This window comes from Pipistrellus hanaki (genome assembly GCF_964339955.1).
Source record: "Pipistrellus hanaki genome assembly, chromosome: 4".
Lineage (NCBI taxonomy): Eukaryota > Metazoa > Chordata > Mammalia > Chiroptera > Vespertilionidae > Pipistrellus > Pipistrellus hanaki.
In genome coordinates this window covers 68804549-68812194 of record NC_140506.1, presented here as the reverse complement: position 1 = coordinate 68812194, position 7646 = coordinate 68804549, and the positions used below count along the sequence as shown (strand labels likewise).

General features: G+C 37.7%; 1 pseudogene across 1 annotated transcript; it reads left to right on the top strand.

Annotated features, from left to right (window-relative positions):
* The first annotated feature begins 1060 nt into the window (after positions 1–1060).
* LOC311621035 (26S proteasome non-ATPase regulatory subunit 7-like) lies at positions 1061–1989 on the top strand (annotated as a pseudogene). Its single transcript has one exon. The product of its transcript is annotated as a 26S proteasome non-ATPase regulatory subunit 7-like (transcript).
* Positions 1990–7646: the final 5657 nt, after the last annotated feature.

Below are 7646 nucleotides of genomic sequence, written 5' to 3'. Positions count from 1 at the left end.
TTAACATTTTGTTAGGTGAAAAACATGATGTGTGCCTGAAAATCAAAGCAGATTTGTTAATGCTCAACGATATCTGCATAGGATCAAACACATCAAGATAAGAAGCAACTGGCTTCTTTCCCAATCCTATTGAATGGCTTTTGAGCAAGATTCTTTAACAGCCTATCCCATTCCTCCAATTTAGACTCAAATCCAGGGAGAAAAGCCAAAGATAAAGTTTCATCCAAAATGTGTCCTGATTATAAACTAAGAGTGCCTGATAAATTACATATTTTCACAGAATATACCTAGACTAAATTATGATTATGTTTGAGCCAGAAAATGTATTTTGATTATAGAAAATAGTGTTACATTTTATAACTTCAGTCCATGCCCTTGAAAAGCAAGCCTGCTAAATTCATCTTCAAGGCCCCTCAATTGCTGGTGACTCCATGCTCCCCTTTGGCTTTCTCTACCCACACACCCTTCAGGGGACCAGGGCTCAGAGTTATCTAACCCAAAATATCAATAGTGCTGCTGTTGAGAAACCCTGCTGTAGCTAATTTCTCTTCATTTCCTGAGTGATAAAATGAGCCTATTAGTTCCATTTCTACCTGTGGGTGGAGAGACCAGAAATAGTCTTTCTGGATCCAGCCAAATATCTGTATTGTCAGAATGGAACCCTGAAACATCCAAGGTCATCAGCCTAAAACTCTTGCCCTTAACTCCTAGAATATTCACAAATTGTCATGAAAATCCTTTTGACTTTTTCCTTTTATCTGTACTGTTATCTAGTGTCTTTGTGTGTTACCTCTGTCCAAAATACTAGTCTGCTTCCAGGTGGCCTTCCATCACTATCAGCATCAGCATGCTATAAACAAAGCCTGTCCTTAATTGAATGCTTACTATGTTTCACGCTCTTAATATGCAACTCTTCATTTAATCTGTACAACATTTTGAGGTAGGTTTTATTATGCTAAAGCTAAGGATCATAATTAATAGTTGCCAGGAGTGTCCCTGCCGCTGTGGCTGCCGTGTTTGCAAGTTGCAGAGAGCAGAACCTGGCTGGCAGGGTTTCACGATGCTGGAGCTGGCAGTACAGAAGGTGGTGGTCCACCTCTGGTGCTGCTCAGTGTGGTGGATCATTTTAACCAAATAGGCAAGGTTGAAAACCAGAAGCGTGTTGTTGGTGTGCTTTTGGGGTCATGGCAAAAGAAAGTACTGGATGTACCCAACAGTTTTGCAGTCCCTTTTAATGAAGATGACAAAAATGATTCCATCTGGCTTTTAGACCATGATTATTTGGAAAACATGTATGGAATGTTTAAGAAGGTCAATGCCAAAAGATAGAATAGTTAGATGGTACCACACAGGCCCTAAACTACACAAGAATGACATAGCCATCAATGAACTCATGAAAAGATACTGCCATAACTATTGTGAAACCAAAGGACCTGGGACTGCCCACACAAGCATATATTTCAGTGGAAGAAGTTCATGATGGAACTCCAACCTCAAAAACACTCCAGTGAAATTGGAGCAGAGGAAGCTGAAGAAGTTGGCGTTGAACACTTGTTAAGAGACATCAAAGACACTACTGTGATCACAAACCAGGTGCATGGTGTGAAGGGACTGAACTCCAAACTTTTGGGTATCAAAGGCTACCTGGAGAAAGTGGCTACAGGCAAGCTTCCCATCAACCACCAAATCATCTACCAGCTGCAGGATGTCTTCAGCCTGCTGTCAGACATTAGTCTGCAGGAGTTTGTCAAGGCCTTTTACCTAAAGACCAATGACCAGATGGTTGTGGTGTGTTTGGCCTCCCTGATCCATTCAGTGGTAGCCCTGCACAACCTCATCAACAAGATTGCCAACCGGGATGTAGAGAAGAAAGAATGGCAGGAAAAAGAAGAGAGCATAAAGGATAGAAAAGATGACAAAGAGAAAGAGAAAGAGTGGCATAAAGAAATAAGAGAAAAAAAAGAAACAATAAAACATGTAACTTTTTAATTAGTAAATTAAAATCTTATAAACTAACTTGTGTGCCACCAGAGGGTTCTTTTCATTTAAGTGCTTGTGTTAGAAAGCTGTATTGATAAGAGCTCTTCGCCCCAGGTCACTCTTGCGGTGACATTACGTGGAAGTGAATGGAGAGAGGGACTGATCTCCTACCTAAACTGCAGCATAGACACTATGAACTAGGATCATGACAGCTCAGGCTTCAGATTGTGTGACAAAAGTAAACCACATTTTTGGTGCTCTTCGTTCTTTTATCTGTAAAACCAGGAGTTGAATTTTTCGCAACTCAAAAGACTCTTAGGGTCTGTTTCTGGCAGTTTGCAAAATTGCTAAATGGAATGCGTGAATTCCAAAAGTGCTCTTCCTCGAACACCTCTGAGTTCTGACCCTTCTGAACTCGTTGAGAATACCACACAATTAAATGGCTTGTTTTGTTTTTTTGTTTTTGTTTTAAAGAAAATTAATAGTTATCATTCCAAAGGTCATATCCAAAAGGGGCATAACCAAATTTGATAATAAAATTGTTCTAATGATTATTCTATACTTCATTACCCCCTGCCTACCCTTTTTAAGTTAATTATTATCCACCAGGAAATAACACAGTCATGTACCGTGCTCTCCCAGTTGGCTAAACTGGATAGTTTACATTGATCTAACCCCTACTATGACTCCGATTTTGAATCAGGACTATCTAGAAATGCCCCCCACCCCCTTTTTCAGACTCATCAGATTGGTGAGTAACATTGAATAACAGCACAAACCTAAACTGAATTTGAGATTACACATTCCTTGGACAATTTTCTAGTGTAGAATCCAATCTAGACCCCATGTTTTATTCAGTTGTCACATATATTTTGTCTCTCTTATCTTTCATGACCTTACCTTCTTGAAGAGTATTGGCTAGTTGTTTTATAGAATATCTCTCACTTTGAGACTGTCTGATGTTTCCTCATGATTAAATACAGTTGCACATGTCTGGCAAAAAATATCAAAGACATGATATTGTGCCCTTCGTCTAGAGATGAAGCCAAGGGTGTGACTGCAAAATCTTTCCTTAAGACCTCAGAGAACTCTTCAGTCATACAAAAGGCCCTTCCTTTGAAAGTAAAGGTGTGCCACTGCCACCTTAAGTTGAAAAGTAGCTGAACAAGGAGGCAATTGGATCCCCCAAAATATCAGAAAGTAGCCTGGGAAAACTAGTCCTTGGCAAAAGTGATGTCTTTCATGAGAAGGGAAGGTGACTCAGGCAGAACCAAGAAGAGCACTGTTATGGACTGAATTGTGTCCCCCAAATTTATATGAAGCCCTAGCTCTCAATATGGTGATAGGACTTTTAAGAAGGTAATTAAAGTTTAATGTGGTCATAAAAAAAAGGCTTAATTAGATAGGACTGGCATCTTCCTAAAAAGTGGGAGCAACACCAAATCTCTCTCTCTCTCTCTTTCTCTCTCTTTCTCTCTCTCTCTCTCTCTCTCTCTCTCTCTCTCTCTCTCTCTCACTACATGAGCACAGAGGAAAGGCCAGGTGAGGACACAGCATGAAGGCGCCATCTGCACACCAGGAAGTCAGGTCTCAGCAGACATGTTGGACACTGGCTTCCAGAAGTGCTAAAAAATACATTCTGTTACTTAATCACCCAGTCTGTAGGACTGTTATGGCAGTCTGAGCCAATTAATACACGCCCAGAGGGCTGAGCCAAAAGAATGATCGCTGAACCTAATTAGGACATTTCAACATTTTCTGCTTAGATTTCAGAACTGCTATGTATCAAAGCCTCCTTTATGGCTCCTATTTCCCCCCTTTTTTGACCAGTAATGTTTATAATGGTTATCCCATGACCATTCCACTAGTGTGTGTTGAGTGTGTGAGGAGCAGATAAGTTCGATCTTTAGTTTCATGGGTCTGTATGGGAATGATCACATTTAAGAACAAGCCTGTCTAACCTTGGAGGTTAGATTTCATCAAATATGCTGCATATTTTATATAACTCTTCTTTAGTCCCCAAGTTTTTCAGAAAAAAAACAAAAAACCAACAACCCTGTTCTACATATAACCTAGACAATGTCATTTTAGTAGTACAATAATTAAAACCATGAAAAGCAGAGCAAAGTAGTGCAGGAAAGAGGCCTGAGAGATAGCAAGTGAAGGGCAGAGAAAAGATCGAGAATTTAATGCAGCAAGAACTAACCAGAAGTCAAAAGTCAGCATAAAAATATAAGTGACATCTCTTACTAATCAACCCAACAGATGTCATTGTAGCTATTGGAAAATATGCTGGGTTTCCAACAATATATGAGAAGAAGAGTCATGAACTTTTTGTTAAATATTAAAGAAAAAGTGGCTTGGGAAATCAAAACTGAGAGGTGAAGGTCTTGGGTACACACCCAGACACAGAGATTCACATTCAGATACACCTTCTGTTGATGAAATCAGAATCAATGCTACTACTAACGCTTTTGATCACATCTGTAAGTTCATGGTGGGTTTTGTAAAAAATAAGAGGGGAGAATCAATTTTGCCACTTGGTTCTACTATATGAGTGAACTCCCAGATATGATGGTGCCCAAACAGAATTGGCCTGGTTGAGTATGTCTACAGAATACAGATGTGACTATTCCTCCACAAATTGCTCATGGAAGATCGTTAAACATATAATAATAAAACAAAAATATTATATTCAATTGACATGAGAATAGATAACTTCTAAGTCCTATCTTTGAATTATAATTATTTTCAGTTAAATATGAAGTAGCATATTTTTACCAATTGTAAACATCCTATAGAAAACAAATCCGATTCCTTATGTCTCAAAATTAAAAACCAGAATTTTGGTTCCTTTGTTTTATAAAATTGAGATAGCAAAAACATTGATTTATATAAGAATTGCTTATCCTGGTCTTAGAAACTTAGCTTTTTTTGGTAACAACAGCCGTGACTCAGAACTCTACTTCAACTTATAAAACTCAGGGTTTTCATCTTAGTCACCCAACTCACTGTACTGGAGGAATATTTCATTTTTCTTGAATTTTATTATTAAACACAGAGGAATAATATTACAGAACAATTTTCTCTTTATTTCCCATATTAACAATAAACCCAAAATGTGTATACATAAGAGTGTCAATCAAAAAACAATTAAATGTGCCATATAAAGAGTTATTTTTTTAGTAAAAATATCTTCCTGGTATGAGTATTGACCTGCCCTCAATTTCCAAAAGGAGGATGGTTTTGCTAAATATAGTCAAGGGTAACTAATACCTCATTTCTCTCTCTTATCCTCTTAATTTATGCGTGAGCTATTGCAGATTTAAGAATTAGAAATTATTATCTCCAGCAACTAATCATATTTCTGAGTTTATCAGAAACATTTTGACACTGGTGTAAGGAAGGCAAATATTATTTGGAGGTAAATCTATGTGTATATATATATATATATATATATATATATATATATATATATGCACACTCATATACAGCCAAAAGCATGTGTATATACAGGGTGGGGAAAAGTAGGCTTTTAGTTGTGAGTGCAAAACACAGAGGCTATTCTTGTATTATTTATTAATTGTTGTATTATTTTCCATAAAAACAACTGTAAACCTACTTTTATCCCACTCTGTATGTGTGTGTACAGAGCAGAGGAGGGGGGTGGAGAGGGAAAGGAAGGAGTGAAGCATAGAAACCAGCATACCATGCTCATTTCTCTCTCTGAGCTTCCATTTGTCTTCATCCTGCTCTTCTTGACAGGTGTATCCTTCTACTCCCTCTCCTCATCCAGCTTCTCTCAATCATTAAGATCCTTTGCAAGTATTTTCCAACCCACACTGGCCCTCTGCATTCTTCCTCTTCTTGATGCCCTGCTAATATACAATTTAATATGACACATGACTTAGCATTTAACTACACGCGTTGATTGCTCTATGAATGTCCTATGTGTCAGTTTTGTCTCCACAGCCAGATCATAGATGACTCCAGGGCAAGCACTTAGTATTGTTATTATGCATTGTCACATCCTCTGTTGCTATGCTGAGTCATGGGTGCTAAATAAATGAGCATCGATGTAATAAAATAACAAAATTCTGACGAGCTTGTAATTTTGATTAAGTAATTATAATTGGTTCTTATATTGGGGCCTATACTTTTTAGAATGTTTCTATTCATTTCAGACACCCATGTTCTTAATTTGAAATACAATATAGTTTAGTGGTTAAAGCCTCACTATTTTTGAATCCCAGCTCTCCAATTTATTAATTGTTTGATCTTGAGCAAGTAATATAAATGTCATCTGCCTAGACTTGCTTTATAAAAAAGGGATAATGAGAGCATCTAACTCACAGAATCATGGGATAATTAAACAAAATAATTCACACTAAGCATAGAGAATATGTGGTACATAGAAAGCACTCAGCCAAAACCAGTTTGGCTTAGTGGACAGAGTGTCAGCCTGCGGACTAAAGGGTCCCGGTTCGATTCCGGTCAAGCATATCTTGGTTTCGGGCATGTCCCCAGTAGGGGTTGTGCAAGAGGCAGCTGATTGATGACTCTCTCTCATCGATGTTTCTAACTCTCTATCTCTCTGTAAAAAAATCAATAATATATATATATATATATATATATATATATATATATATATATATATATATTATTTATTTTTTTTTTTTAAAGAAAAAGAAAAAAAGAAAGCACTCAGTAGATGCCGACTATTTTGCCATGGTTGAATGAAAGTCATGTGTTGTTTTTATTTATTTATTTATTTATTTATTTATAAACTAAAGGCCCAGTGTATGAAATTCATGCCTGGGTAGGGTCCCTAGGCCTGGCCAGCAATCAGGGCCGATCAAGGCCTTCCAGCTGCCCACCAGAGCTTTCCTTCTGACTGCCGGCAGGGTCCTCCCTTCCCCGGCTGCTGGCTGCCAGTCCGGGCCTCCCTTCCCCAGCTGCCGGCCAGGGCCTTCCTTCATTCTGTGCTGCCCCCTAGTGGTCAGCACACATCATAGTGAGTGATCGGTCTTTCAGTCAAAATCCCACAGGGACAATTTGCATATTAGCTTTTTATATATATAGATTGGCAACTTGCATAAAGTCGGCTATTACTGATTTGAACAAAACAATATTATTTTATGTTCAGTTTCTAGAATATAAATAATCTATTTAATAGGATATGGGGAAGAGATGTCTGAATTAATCATAGGAAGTTTATGTCAAACACAAGGCAAGAATGATCAATGTTAGCCTGTACCAAAAGCCTAAAATGGCATTCATTTCCTCAGGCCTAGACATTTACCTAAGAGAGTTTAGACCAAATCAGTATGGCAAAGTTGATTTCAGCAGCAACCCAAATATAATAACTTGGTGTTAGGGGGTTAATATGCCTAATAGCCTAAGAAAGCATGTAGCTAAGCTGATAGAATGGTGTTTATTTTTACAGGGAGGGGATAAAATATATAGGATGTTCCCCCCAAAATGTATATACATTTTTAATAATGATTAATTCCAATGGATTAAATCTGAAAAGAAAGAAACATCAATTGAGCTATCAGCTATTAAGTATGTATACATTTTGGGGGGACACTCTATATATGTGTATTTATATAACAAATTCACAAATTTATGAATCTGCTATTTGTCATATCTCATGTGTTACTGTC